The 16,074-nt window shown below is 42.6% G+C and overlaps 1 protein-coding gene across 5 annotated transcripts in view; it reads left to right on the top strand.

The window, feature by feature from the left end:
- SNCAIP (synuclein alpha interacting protein) overlaps positions 1-16,074 on the top strand; it is a 126,606-nt gene that overhangs the window by 27,701 nt on the left and 82,831 nt on the right. The gene's annotated exons all lie outside the window — the stretch shown is intronic.

Raw genomic sequence — 16,074 nt, 5'->3', positions numbered from 1 at the left:
CTGCACACACATGGGCTTTCAGGATAAGACTCATTGGGAACCCTTCGTTCCTCCTCCGCAGCTTGCCCTTGGCTATGTGTACTGCAGCAGCTGGTCATTACTTTCAACAGGAAGCCTGCACGTACCTCCCATATACACATCCAGCTGTCCCTCTCCTCCCCAGGGACCTTGCCTGCAAGTTTCTTAGGATTGCCTAGCCAAGGGCTAGCTGAGGGGAAGAAGGCAGGAAACGAAAGATCGAGCTCCAATGAGCCCTGTCCTGATCCTTCTGCTGCACGTGCAGCTGTGGTTACTGGGAGGAGGGGAGCACCTTGGTGTCCACAGTTTTTGTGGTTTAATTTGAGAACATTCATGTCACTTCCTTGGAAGCGTATAAACAAGCGGGTGAAATATGGGGTCGGTTTCAAACATTTTGGCATTTTGCAATATGCTGTTCTTACTGTTCTTGTTTGTTGTGCGATGGGAAATTGGTTTATCTTTTGTCATTGTCTAGAGGGGTCTCCAAACCAAATGGATGGGTGAAATCAATAATAAAATAGACCGGGGTCAGCAATTGAAGGCCCATGGGCCATAAGCGGCCCATGGGGGTCATTTAACTGGCCCTCAAGCCGCCCCCAAACCAAGCCACCCGCTCGGTGAGTCCCCGCAAACTGTGCTAAACTGGCATGGCACGGTTACTTGCTTCCGTGGCGCCGAAAATTGCATCTGTGCATGTGCAGACACTGGAAATTGCATCTGCGCACAGACAATGGAAATCACGGGTGCAATCCAACCCACGGAGGGATCTCTACTGCAGTGAACTGGCCCAGGCAAGGTAAACCTTGCTGACCCATGAAATAAACATTTAAGTTTTAGTCTTTGTAGTCTCTAAAGTTATTTTAGCAGCACGACCCATTGGCTGCTGTACCAGCTCTTGCAGCAGCATGTGTTAACCACCATCGTATTCTATCGTTGCCATCCTTTCTGTGAGCTAGCTGTTCAGAGATGTATGGAAGCAGGCTTCTGCGTGTATAGTCTTAGCTAGACTATACATACATACATACAGTTGCTGGGCACCCAGTCCCTCATCCCGCTTCAGCAGCTGGTGCTGTGTATGCCCATCCCACTTGCATATTCAGCATTAGTTAGAAACAATTCCCATTGAAAGCAATGGGCCTTACTTCCAGGTAAATGGTGTTAGGATTGCAGGCTTAGTAACTGAAGAAAGCAATGCAGGGAGCTGGCAAGTAGACACCTTTTATTTCTGTTAATCACAGATTGGGACTTCTATAGGCATAGCTGGATCAAAGTTCTCATTTTCACCAAATGGGCCGTTTGTTTTGTTAATGCACTCTCTGCTCACTATCTTTTATTTCCTCCCTTCCCTTTGTAGATAATGTGGACATGTCAATAGGGGTGAATTCCTGGATTCATGTTCTGCAGTTGCCATGATATAGGGGGGCAAAGGGATGTCTCCCTTGTCTTGATATGATTGCTTTTAGCACTACTGCATTGCTGTCCTAATACTGCCCTAAGTACCATATCATGGGTTCCCTGGTGGTCTCCCATCTGAGCACCTCAGCAGACCCGCCAGGTGTCCCTATTTTCCAGGGACAGCCCCAGATTTACAGAAGCCATTGTGACCCCTCCCTCTGCTGGCTCACTGGTCTCCAGAGTGCTAAAAGGCCTGGTGAGCTCCTATGGTTGGATCATTTTGTGTTTGTTACAGAAAGAAGATAGACATGTAAGTAGGATTTCTCTCAGCATCTGCATTCTGTGATGATAGTGAATTCCTCTTGAGCTTAGATGCTTGAATGCCAAAACCAGTTTAGGGACATGGGTCGGCAGAGTACAAACTGTGGGCCCCATTTTTCTCTTTCTTTTCTAGGCTTTCTAAGCAACAGAGACACCCCATGCTTTGCAGCACTATTGCCCCAACACAGATGCCTTTGCATCTGATCCCATCCATTCTCCAAAGCAATTTTAAGCCTGCAGTTGTACACATAATCATATCTATATAATTCCCATTTAAATTCATAAGAATTATGCACCAGTTGCTCTGTATAATATTGCAGTTTTGGCATTTGGTAGCAGGCATAGAAAAGGTTCTTAACCGTTTGAAGCTTGCCTAGTTTTGCAGTTCTTACCTTTTCCTTTTGAAGTTCAGCCTCATATATGTTTACTCAAAAGTAAGTTCTACTATGTTCAGTAGGGTTTAATCCCTAGGTTCCTGTGTTTAATCCTAACCCCATGTTTAGGATTGCAGCCTTAAATGCCCTGATTAAAGAAATGTTTATTGTACATTTTTCCCCAGCCTCACACATTTCTAGGGAACAATTTGTCATACGGTTTTTTTCTTCTGATTTCAGTATAGATTTGTTATTTTAACTGAGGTTTAATGTTGTAATTAAATTACCAGTGTTTAAAACAAATGTATTCAGAAATGTCTTTGGACAGGTTTGCTAAAGGAAACATTTTCTTGGTCTGAAAAGTACGATGAAGTATTAGCTGTCCAGTTAAATATGAAGTATTATGTATTAATCAACTCAGAATATATGTAACCTCATTCCCATTACAGTATGCATGCCATACTTCATAACTGATTGATCCTGGTCTTCTTTCTTATCCAGTTTATTTCCGTTTTTTTTAAAAAAACTTAGTGGCTCTGTTATCTTGTTAATTTGTTTAGAGTTGGATTTTATATGATTTCAGGTTTCTGTGATAACTTTGATAGCTTTTTTTCATAATATTTAAAGCAGAAAACTGTGTCGCACAGATGTTTATGATTAGCTTTTTGTATTGGAGGTGAAATGCTTTATCTAAGATAAAATAAGAACATAGGAAGAGCCTCCTGGGGTCAGGTCAATGGCGCTTCTAGTCTAGGGTTGACATGTTTCAAAAGGTGAAAATCTGGAAGGTGGTTGAGTTTGTTTGTTCCTTGGCCTAAGTTGTTGAGCAAAATCTAGACTTCTGACATGGTTTGCTATACATCTGGATTTTTCCAGACATTCCAGCAATTTCCGCCCGGACACTGCTTCCAACTGCTGCTATATCTGGGAAATTCTGGATGTTTGGCAACCCTATAGCCCAACATCCTGTTCTCACAGTGCTAACAAGATGTCTGTGAGACCTGAGCTCTGAGTGCCCTGTCTTCCTGAGGTTTCCAGCTGCTGGTACAGTGGTACCTCAGGTTAAGTACTTAATTCGTTCCAGAGGTCCGTTCTTAACCTGAAGCGCCACTTTAGCTAATGGGGCCTCCCACTGCTGCTGCGCCGCCAGAGCACAATTTCTGTTCTCATCCTGAAGCAAAGTTCTTAACCTGAAGCACTATTTCTGGGTTAGCAGAGTCTGTAACCTGAAGCGTCTGTAACCCGAGGTACCACTGTATTCAGAAACATTACTGCCTCCAAATCATATGGATCTTACATCTTGCAAGAACTTAGCCAGATTTATTTATTTATTTATTAGTTTAGCAGTAAGGTGTTAAACTGGGGACGTGGGTGGCGCTGTGGGTTAAACCACAGAGCCTAGGACTTGCTGATCAGAAGGTCGGCGGTTCGAATCCCCACGACGGGGTGAGCTCCTGTTATTTGGTCCCTGCTCCTGCCAACCTAGCAGTTAGAAAGTACGTCAAAGTGCAAGTAGATAAATAGGTACCGCTCCAGCGGGAAGGTAAGCGGTGTTTCCATCCACTGCTCTGCTTCGCCAGAAGCAGCTTAGTCATGCTGGCCACATGACCCAGAAGCTGTACGCCGGCTCCCTCGGCCAATAAAGCGAGATGATCACTGCAACCCCAGAGTCAGTCATGATTGGACCTAATGGTGAGGGGTCCCTTTACCTTAAGGTGTTAAACTAGGACCTTAGAGACTGGGTTCAAATCCCCAGTAAGTAATGAAGCTCACTGGATGACCTTGGACCATTCCTTGTCCCTCAATCTAACCTACACATGGTGGTTGTGAGGATGAAATAGGGAGGTGGAGAACCTCATATGCAGCCTCGAGCTCATTTTAGGAAAGCAGGGGTATAAGTGTATTAAAACAGTTAAACTGTGCTTGGGAGATTTAGAAAGCAATGGAAGAAATGGGAAACTTCTTTCTCATAAGATCTCCAGGCCAACAACATTTTAAAGGTGCGCCAATTAAGCTTGCAGTTGATGTTGTGCTTGTGTGTCCCTTCTTGTTTTGTTTTTTTTAAATAATATTTATTAACATTTTAAAGACTACAGAAGAAAGAAAAAGAATTAAACAAAACAATACAATACAATACAATACAATACAAAAACAAAAACAAAAACACCACACAACCCAAACCCTAAAACATTGAATCAACCAAACAAAACAAAAACAATTAAAAACACATCCATTAATTTCGATAACATAACTTTCATTCATTTGTTTCAGCGACCTCCTCACACCTCCCTTTTTGTATTCCACTTTAATTAACTGTTTCAGCAATTCCTTTCCATCTTCCTCTATTTTCTGTCCTGTAATTTATCTTAACATATTCTAACCTTATTTTTCCCTTTAATATATAATTGTCTTAACATATTTTAACCTTATTTTCCCTTTAATACTCTAATAATTTATTTGTACTTAATTCCTTGTAACATTTCTACTAAAGCCATATAACTCCTTTCCAACATTTTTCTAACACACATTAATTTTACAATATTTTTATAAATAGTCTAAACTTTTTCCAATCTTCTTCCACCGACTCTTCTCCCTGGTCCCGGATTCTGCCAGTCAAATCCGCCAATTCCCTATAGTCCATCAACCTAGTTTGTGTGTCCCTTCTTGAAACAACTTTGCAGAGATCAAGTTTTTTTCCCTTCCAAGACTAGAGGCTCTTGGGAAATTGCACTAAAAGGTAGCAATTGTGGGTCCAACATGTTTCAAAATCTGTTTGAAATCCTATGAATTCATAAAAGCTGCATTGGGCCTGCACACCCTCAAGATAGTGGCTATATCCACGTGAAATTTGAGAGTACATTTGGCTATTTTTTGTGGAGTTGCAGCATTAAAGAGACTGTGCTGAGTATAGTCCTGTAGTCTTGGTAATATTTAGGACTGCAGGGAATGAGGGATGTGGGTGGCACTGAGGTCTAAACCACTGAGCCTCTTAGGCTTGCCAATCAGAAGGTCGGCGGTTTGAATCCCCGCGACAGGGTGAGCTCCTGTTGTTCAGTCCCAGCTCCTACCAACCTAGCACTTCGAAAGCACGTCAAAGTGCAAGTAGATAAATAGGTACCGCTCTGGCAGGAAGGTAAACGGCGTTTCCATGCGCTGCTCTGGTTCGCCAGAAGCGACTTAGTCATGCTGGCCACATGACCCGGAAGCTGCCTGCGGACAAACTCCGGCTCCCTCAGCCTATAGAGCGAGATGAGCGCACAACCCCAGAGTCGTCCATGACTGGACCTAATGGTCAGGGGTACCTTTACCTTTTACAGTGAATGAATGTACAAAAGTACCACACCTTTCTCATAATTAAACCTAAGCTGAGCATCGCTACCATTCTGGAATGCCAGAGGATGCAGAGAACAATTTGGATGGTATTAGACTCATTAAAATTACATTCACTTGAAAGGATAAATGTAATATAGTTCCTAATTATAAGGAAACAACTTTATGATATTGTAGGTACCTTTGAGAGATTATCTGCTGCGTCTTTGTAATCTTATATGACAGGTAGGAGCCTTAACCTCAAGAACCCTTGAAAAAGATCTTATGTGGTGCTTAACAATGTAAAACCCACCACTGAGTTTTAGCAAACATTTCGTAGATTTAACCAAAGAAGGAAACAAATGCTGTGATATGAAACACAAGTCTAAAGCAGGAAAATAAACTAATGTTTCCGTTTATTTGTTCCTCTAATTAGAAGGACAAATTTGGTTCTACGCCTTTCATTTAACTTTAAAGGAACAAAGCAGCTCATTTGTTTTCTGCTGTTGTAATGTGAATAGCTGGTATCTTAAAAAAAGAAGAAGCATTCTCCATTCATATGCTGTGGGCCATTCTGGAGTGCTGAGCTTGGCTGAGAGAGAAGGTAATTTGAAGCCAGTGTCGTGAATGCCAGAACTACTAGTTCATTCCTTGGCTAAAGTGCAGAGACACTCAGCACCTTCTCTCTTTTAAAGTCAGGGCTCGCTTTGAACTGAGATGCGCACAGATCTCATGGCTTGTGTCGTCTGGGTTCTTTGGCTTTTGAACTTTACTGTTTGAATTGGCAGCGAAGCACCAGAAGGTCTGTCAAGTAAATCTCAGCTGCATTAGCAGCCAATCTTTTGTAACTGCCGTTTAGTGCAAATCTGCCATTCAGACTCTGAGGATAGAAACTACTATATGATATTTATTAATGGATTGCTCATTCTGTGCACCGAGATTTCCTTTACCAATGTGGAACAATCTATTTTCCAGACAACGAGGCCTATTAGTTGTTACTCATAGAACAAAAGAATACTGTACCTGTATCTTAAGATCAGCCTAGTGGCCATTTTCATCCATTGTGGATGGTTTTGACACAAACATTATTACTACACTCTTTAGCTTCCTTTGGATAAAAGAGCACTTCGGTGTCTTCCTATAAATGCTTTATGTCCATTCTGCCTGGACACTGAGGTCCACTGCCGAGGGCCTTCTGGTGGTTCCCTCACTGCGAGAAGCAAATCTACAGGGAACCAGGCAGAGGGCCTTCTCGGTAGTGGTGCCCGCCCTGTGGAACGCCCTCCCATCAGATGTCAAAGAGATAAACAACTACCTGACATTTAGAAGACATCTGAAGGCAGCCCTGTTCAGGGAAGTTTTTAATGTGTGATATTTTCGTGTATTTTTGGTTTCTATGGAAGCCACCCAGAGTGGCTGGGGAAACCCAGCCAGATGGGCAGGGTACAAATAATAAATTATTATTATGATTATTTATATGAAAATATAAAAGCAGAAAATCTAGACCTGTGTAGCAGGTTCTCCCACGCCAGAGATAATGCCCAGCTGCCGCTAAGTCTAGCTTTCAGTTTATATGCCTCTGCCCCTTCAGAATTGCAATTACTGTTTCTCACATACCTATGCAGAGCACTCATTTCAGACCTCCAGCACTGCAAGCCTATTCTGGAAATGTTTGTACCCATAAAAAACACATCAAGGTGCTTTTTGTCAAATCCCTGGCTCCTGTCAGACAGCTCTTCAGGCAAAACCATAGTGACAGACGGTTTCACAGCAATCAGATGGTGAAACTCTCAATGCCGTTTAACTCCTTTCTTTACTTCATCATAATGACTAATAGACATGGCAGAGCCTCACATATTAATGACCATTGTTGGCATCCTTCTATCTTGAGAGACAATGGAGTGTGCCTCTCCAAACCACTGCATTAGGAGAATCTAAGTGACTTAGATTCATAGAATTTATAGAATCATATGGTTGTAAGGGACCCTGAGGGTCATCCCATCCAACCTGAACATCCAGCTTCCCCATACGGGGATCAAACCTGCAACCTTGGCATTATCAGTACCACACTCTAACCAACTGAGCTATCCATGTGTTCAGAACTTACTCCTGGAGCACAAGCCTGGGCAGTGTGTATGGAGGGCCAGGGCTGCCCAAATAACAAGATCTCACTGATGTGGTGCAAAGGAAAGCAGAGCAATATGTTTGGCACCAGGTTGGCTGCAGGGAGGAGACATACAAGGTGCCATCCAACTGTCTTAGGGACTCCACTCTGGAATTGTGTAGGGTTTACTCCTTAGCCTTTTCTTCTCCCAAAGATATCCCACAAGGAAGTGGAGGTTTAGGATCAGAGTTTTCCCTAGATAGGTTATCTTCTCAGGTTGACGTGCCCCATCTGCCCCTCACTTCCCCCTACAGCACGTGCAGAAACCGCCTCCTTGACCATTGGACCCACTATTAGTCTTGTCCGCCCAATCTGCTAGAGCCTATCTTGACATGCAGGGGAAAGTCCCTAATTCACTGTGGGTTTGAGACCCATCAACTACCCTTACCTAGTTTAACCGGCCAGTCAAAACCGTTCCTGGTGTGTGGCCACTGCCACATGCTGACAGCTTCTAGGAGCCACAAGTGAGACCTTAATGTAGGGTAAGGACCAAAGATGGACAAGCTACCCCAGAAGGAACACAATGTGACCTCCACTAGAGATCCTGTTGTTGTTTAGTCATTTAGTCGTGTCCGACTCTTCGTGACCCCATGGACCAGAGCACGCCAGGCACTTCTGTCTTCCACTGCCCTCCGCAGTTTGGTCAAACTCATGCTGGTAGCTTCGAGAACACTGTCCAACCATCTCATCCTCTGTCGTCCCCTTCTCCTTGTGCTCTCAATCTTTCCCAAGAACAGGGTCTTTTCCAGGGAGTCTTATCTTCTCATGAGGTGGCCAAAGTACTGGAGTCTCAGCTTCAGGATCTGTCCTTCCAGTGAGCACTCAGGGCTGATTTCCTTAAGAATGGAGAGGTTTGATCGTCTTGCAGTCCATGGGACTCTCAAGAGTCTCCTCCAACACCATAATTCAAAATTATCAATTCTTCGGTGATCAGCCTTCTTTATGGTCCAGCTCTCACTTCCATACATCAGTCCTGGGAAAACCATGGCTTTAACTATACGGACCTTTGTTGGCAAGGTGATGTCTCTGCTTTTTAAGATGCTGTCTAGGTTTGTCATTGAAGAGATCCTACCCCTACCCTAATGCTTCATACACCCCACATTAATGACTACTGTTTTGAAACATATGGATAACATACAGATCCTAAGCCTTAATCATACTCATTTATTTATTTATAAAGCAGGGATTACCATTTTTTTCTTTATCCTTCCAAGCTCTAATTTTATAAAACCATCAATGGCTATTAGCTATGATTAGCTATGATTGGTAAATGGAACCTTCAGGGGCAATACATGTCTTTTTATCAGATGCTAGGGAGCAAGTGATGTGGAGAGATGGTTTTTTCAATCCTGTTTGAGCTTCTTGGGAGCAGCTGGTTGTCCACTGGTGGAGACATAATGCTGGTCTCCATGGACCATTGATCAACACTAGACAGGCACACTTTGCAGGCACACATGGTCACTTAAACCGCTATGTCAAAGCCTCTTAGCTACAAATGTGCAAAAGGGATTCAGAAACCAGTTAAACTGGAATTGATTGGATTGAGCCAGTTTAGACTTAGCTGACTTAGAACTAATACATATTGGCTTTTATTGAAGTGTCTCAGTCACCTAGTTTGTACATTAGTTGAGGATAAACTGTAATCCTCAAAATACTTTCTTTTCGCTCAGGCCTTTGATCCCGAATCCCAGATTCTGAATATATATGTCCCAGTAATGCATTTAAGAACAACTTCCCTTTAATTAGACTGTTGATTGGACACCAGAGCTGTTTTAGATATACCTGTTATCCTTAGTTACATGAGATATATAATATTTTGCTTTCACTTACCTGAGAGATAGCTTGCCTTGCTTGCTTGAATCCTCTCAATTTATCTCCTATCCTAGCAATTTCTGCATTGAATCTTTTCTGACGGTGACTAAACTTTTGATTATTTGCTTCACTTGACTGCTGGATGGCTGATCAGCAACGCTTTGTATTGGGTTTCTTTTGACTGGGTCCTTTTTCTGGTTCTTCTGACTTCTGAGAACTAGGGTAGTGTAGTGGTTTGAATGTTGAATTAGGACCCAGGAGACCAGAGTTGAAGTCCTCACTCAGCCATGAAACTCACTGGGCTACTTACTGTCTCTTAGCCTAGCTAGGGTTGCCATATTTTGAAGAACAAAAAAGAGGGCACACAAAAAAGGGGGGAGGGAGGAGAGGTCTCATGAGAAACGAGCACTATGGAAACTGTTCCATTAACTTTCACAAAATATTCTTCCTTTAATGGTGAAATATTCTGGAACAGGTTATATATGCCAAGAGTGGATATACACTATCTAGTATAACTCTTTCCCATCTTTGAACTTATCCCATTTTAATGATTATTTTCTCTGCTCTAAGATCCCTATCCATAAAAATGTTTCCAATTCTCACAGTTTTATGGGGAGTCTCATGGCATTTCATATGAATACCCTGGTTCCCTACTGCATAGGTCTTTTTATTATCTGGTACTTTCAATGAGATTATCAGTTTAAAGTCAGTGGGGACTCTTACAGTTAGAGAACCCTATGGATCTGGACTTGAGCTAATGCAGGAAGGCCTTATAAAGGATGTGAGTCTGTGTTAACAAATTAGCATCCAGAATGTAGATAAAATGTTCCGAACGTCTCGCCATAGCCAGACTTTACAAGGATCTGAAACCAAGGATGAAACATGTATCTGTAGTCTGCTGAAGGGATACAGCTTTGTTTTATTTGAACACAGCTGCTGGCATAAAAGATTGAAAATGACATGAACAAAGCCTGGTGTGTCAGAGAACCTGAATCACAGCTGATGCCATTGGCAACTGAGCTTCTGCAATTCTTTCCAGCAGAGTTGGAATTACACTTGCATTTGTTCACTTGCCAGGCCTGATGCTGGGTTTCATAGATGCAGAAAATGATGTTCATAAAAGTTCAAAATATGCAGCTACTTGTATATGAAAATCAAACTTTTCTGTGATGCTCTTGTTTACTTGGAAGCTAAACATGATTAGGTTAGAACAATGCTATGTGCTCAGCTTTTAAATGGAGGGCCAAACTAGATGTGATGTTTATATGTGTCTCTGCATATGGTGAGGAAAATGTCTGATTTTAAATGCAAACAGCATCAGCTGCGAGGGGCTGATAATTGTGGAGATCTCAGCAGGCATGGAGGGGGAATGTAACTCTTTGCTACACTGCTGCTGCCCAGAGGAAAATCCATTGCTTGAAGCTGCTATTTGCATTGGGAGGATATCCCCCATTGGCACCAGTGAGGGATTTCCTCCTGAGTACAAGCAGTAGTTTCAGTGGAGGCACTTTCCCCAGGACCACAGAAGGGGAGGATAGGGTTAAATTTCCCTCCCATCCCTTTCATTACTAGCCTTCCAGCTGATGCTACTTGCATTACAAAAGAAAAACCTGCATGTTCAATGTAGATACAGTGGTACCTCGGGTTACAGACGCTTCAGGTTACAGACTCCGCTAACCCAGAAATAGTACCTCGGGTTAAGAACTTTACTTCAGGATGAGAACAGAAATCGCGTGGCGGCAGTGGGAGGCCCCATTAGCTAAAGTGGTACCTCAGGTTAAGAACAATTTCAGGTTAAGAACAGACCTCCAGAACGAATTAAGTTCTTAACCCAAGGTACCACTGTATACATTTAATGTCATATCTAGTTTGATCTTTAGTCAATCACTCTATGTTTTTTGGTTTTTTGCCCACTAAAGATAGCTAAACATTTCTCCATGGTACAAGGCTGCTGAACACCACACACATTTGTTAAACAGATTTAGAAGCAACTCCCTTATTCTCCTTTCCACTAAAGTTAGAAAGGTGCTTTTTCTGTGATGGATATGCTTACTTCAGCAAGCTGTGTGTACCACCTCATATCAGACTAAATACATTTCCATGACCCCAGCCTTTATAAGAGGATTAATGTGTTACGATACAGTATTGCTTTTCTTTCTGTCAGGACTTGAGCCCTTAGTGAATGTTGACCTGCAGACCTGAGGGCCTGCAGTCAAGAATTCAGCTTATTGAGTACTGCTTGCTTCTGCCGTAAGAGGGATGCCACTCAAGGAAGCCTCTTTACCTCAATAATAGACCACGCCGAGTCAAGTGATACTCTCTATCTGTTCTACAAACAAGCAAAAAAACCACCACACCAAACAAACTCAATTGTGCTTGCTCCCCCGCCTGAACATCTAGGAGACCCCTTTTTGGTTACAGATTGTTGACATGTACTTTGCAAAGGGAAACTGAATACAGGGACATTTTGCTTTAAAAAGTTGCTTTTGTCAATCGTTCACTTTTGGTATAATGCCTTTGTATACACTGGACTTCTGCACCAATGGAGCAGAGGTCTCTGGGATAGCAGTCAATTTGTGCATTAGGCACACCCATCTCTCCTTGCCTTGCCTCTTCACTGTGATCCAAAGGTATGATCATCTGCCTCCTCCACACAAGTCCTAACTTAAATCTAACCATTCGAAAGCATGGACCAATGGTACCAAGTAGTATTGGAAACAACCCTACTAGAAAAATTAACCAATATACTGAAACTGACACAGGAACAAACAGAAGAAGACGCCTTTACCCTGGTTTGGCTCCCCTTTATCAAATACACGACCCAACAAGACAATGACAATAATCCACCAACAGCATACAAATCAATATGGTTAACCTGATCCAAAACACCCACCCACCCCACTCACACACGAAAACAAAGATCACCACAGCCAATCACAAACAAACAACCATACCCTAGGCCAACCCCAACCTCTCTCACCACCAAAGGAACACAAGTGAACAGCACAAGCAACGCTGACACCAAACCCTACATACATTAAGCATAACAGAAACATCGCCACCCGACCCGACCCCCACCCATCTTCCCCCCCCCTTCACCCCTTCTTTTTTTTCTCGCCCCCTAATGTCTCAACAAATGAAACGGATTTGTAAAAATGTTACATGGAAAAAATATGAGGGACATTACACTTACTTCTGTAAAACAAGAAAATCTTTAATAATAAAAAAAAACTCTGACCATTCAAATCAATTTTAGCCCTCTGTCAATTCATCTGACTTCGTCAGGCACTTCTTGTGATGTACTTCCTTGTGAGCCTGCCTTAGGCTAGTCTTAGGCTGAGGTGAATTTCTCTCACACACTCACTGCCAGACCTTCTTCCTCTGTGGAGTGTGAAAAAAGAATTGGTTAGAAACAGCTCTCTTTGCTGCTTCACCCTCTTCTAAATGTACCCAGGGGTGTGCTCGTTGTGGCAAACGTAGCTTACAACTATGGAAGAGAAAATAAAAGTCTTTATGTCTATTAGTTTTAATAATTTATATTGTAGGAGCCTTCACTTCATGTACCATGATGAATTTAGCAGCTGGACATCTGTGGTCTGTTCCTTCGTTGTAATAGGAAAACACGGTGTCTGGCAAAAACTCAAAAGTCCAGCGTAACGATAGAACATTTATTTTATGATGGGAAGAGTAAGAAATGAAATATCTGACTAACTGTTGTATCTTGGAAGAGAAGGTAAAAGCAGAAGTCTTATGACTCAGTCACACGTGCACAAATCTGAGTCTGTGTACTACTGTTCTACACCTGGAGTAGCAATTTTATATAATGATCAGAGTGGGAGCACTTGGCTATTCAGACCTATTGTGCATGTGTACCACTGGGGGTATATAATTGTTAATCTGGATCCAGTCATACTGAACCCTTTTGATGATGAAAATGTTGAGAAATACATGTGTAACAGGGCTAGTGGAAGCTGACTTTCAGATGTCTCCTGCCTCCAGCAGGCTCCCCAGACATACCTCCCCCTCCCCAAAGGAACATCCTATTCCATTTCAGCCTTCTTTCCCAGCATGTTCACACTTCTCTCTCAGTGACATCTATGCTGGCTTGGTCATGTACACAGAATGGAAAATGGCGGGGTCCCCAAGGATGTGCTTTTTAAGGCTTCAGGCACCAGGCCTGTTGGCAGACCAACTCTGCTTTATAAAAGATGTCTGCAAACGTGACATGGAGCCTGGCGACATTAATCCTAACATGTGGGAATTGCTTGTGCACGACTGTCTGGAGACAGATGGTCAGGTCATGTATCCACAACAGTGACCAGAGCAAAAGTGACTGCTGGGAAGAGTGGAGAGGGAAGAAACGCCATGGTGCATCTGTACAGTGGTACCTCAGGTTACATACGCTTCAGGTTACAGACGCTTCAGGTTACAGACTCCACTAACCCAGAAATATTACCTCGGGTTAAGAACTTAGCTTCAGGATGACAACAGAAATTGTGCTCCGGCGGCGCGGTGGCAGCAGGAGGCCCCATTAGCGAAAGTGGTGCTTCAGGTTAAGAACAGTTTCAGGTTAAGAACGGACCTCCGGAACGAATTAAGTACTTAACCCGAGGTACCACTGTAATAGCGAAACCAGATGCCTTCATCTGCCCCACTTGCAATAACCCATGTCTCTCCCATACAGTGGTACCTCGGCTTAAGAACTTAATTCGTTCTGGAGGTCTGTTCTTAACCTGAAACTGTTCTTAACCTGAAGCACCACTTTAGCTAATGGGGCTTCCTGCCGCTGCTGCGCCACTGCTGCATGATTTCTGTTCTCATCCTGAAGCAAAGTTCTTAACCCGAGGTAATATTTCTTGGTTAGCGGAGTCTGCAACCTGAAGCATATGTAACCTGAAGCGTATGTAACCCGAGGTACCACTGTATTGTTTTCTACAGCCACAGCAGGCACTGTAACTCTCCCAACAGTTTGGCTTAACCCCCAAAGGTGCACTCTTCCATTGTCTCCCGAGACAGATGGATGCCAATAGCAAGAAGTATTTCAGCCTTTTACACTGCGTTCCATCCCATTCAGTAGGGTTCTCTGATCTTGGAAGAGCCTTTCAGGGGGAGAAAGTAGTCAGTTTCTGCTAGCTCTTTTACACATGCTTTTCTCTAACCCATGCTTTCACATTAAGAAAAACCCATTTCAGAAATGTATGTATTAGAAAAAGGAGAAGAAACATGCTTTCATTCATAGGAATGACCATAGATTCCCAGAATCTTTTGTGGTTTTCATTCCAAAGCAACCGCACACACATCCGCACACATACAAGTAATAAAAAATAAAAAATGCAGTGTATGGTTGCTGAATCAACCGGGCTGGTTAGTTAGTAAACTGGATTTGTAGGACCTGTGATATATAATTGAAAACTTAATTGCAGCTGGACATAGGTAGGGAATCTCATTTTGGCAACCAGAATTCTGCATTCTGCATAAAAATCTAAATATTATAATTGGAATGTGCAACTCTTGCAAATATATAAATAAGTTATTGGGTGGATATTGAAAAAATATGTTGGCATAACATACTGTGGCAAAAGGAAATTAGTACAGATGGAGTCAATATGTGGTGAGAACCTATGAAGGAGGAGCTTTGAACCATAGAAAGGGACAAACCAATATTCAGAGTACAGATGTCCTGTCTGCAGTGACTGGAAACTCTACTCCATTGAGTCTAGGATGGGGAAGAAATTCAATTTTGTTTCCTTTTTTAATGAGAAACTACCCAAGTTCACTTCCTAAATCAATAGGCAAACCTGAAATGCCCTGCAAAATGTGGGCACTTGTGTATAAAAATGCGTCTGTTAGTGAAAATGGTGAACAAAAATGTTAGATAAAATTCCTTGCAAAAATGTGCATCTCAGTCAAAATTGCACACAAAAATAGGTTTATTAGGAGAGATTCACATGAAAAAAGCTGACAAATTTCCATGAGGAAAAGCTTGTGAATTGCTACAGGAGTGTGTAGGACTGAACTGAAGATTGAAAAAAATGAGAAACTGTGAGAAACCAAAATAGATAGAATTGCCCGTCCCAACATGAGCTTCTTTAAAAAACAGTTCTCAGTTGTTTTGAAGCTTTTCAGTGCAGAAAAGTAAAAACTTCCACACACTACTTTGCCTGAATGTGACTACTTGAAGCTGCATCCATTTGGCAGCTCCTCATATGGAAAACGCCATGCAAATCAGCCCCTTAACCCCTTTTTAACAGGCTGCCATCAGCTGCTGACAGCATTGTTTTGGCTCAACATGGAGGGAACAGCAAGGAAAGGCACTCTGCCTGGCCACCATGTTGATGCAGCCTTTACATTACTCATTGGTCGCATGAAACAGGCTTTTCTTTCTGGATGAAAAGAGAAATGATATCTGTGACATACATGTCACAATATAGATCCAAACAGAAGTGTACATTGCCGCTGCACCAGCAGCTCCCCAACAGCACCATGGCTGCGTCTTCCTGGGGTGGGGGGAAAACAGTGGGGTGCTGAGGTTGGCGCTATAGAGGTGTTCCTACTATAGAGGTGTGCTGTCATGAGGGCAGCTAGCTGAACTTTATTGTTAAATAACTGAGTGGTCATTAATAAGGGAAGAATGTTTATGTATCTTGCTTTTGGCACGTGAGTCAATAGTAATAAAAAAAA

This window comes from Podarcis erhardii, assembly GCF_964252035.2.
Source record: "Podarcis erhardii genome assembly, chromosome: 11".
Lineage (NCBI taxonomy): Eukaryota > Metazoa > Chordata > Lepidosauria > Squamata > Lacertidae > Podarcis > Podarcis erhardii.
This window is presented reverse-complemented; position numbering and strand designations above follow the sequence as displayed.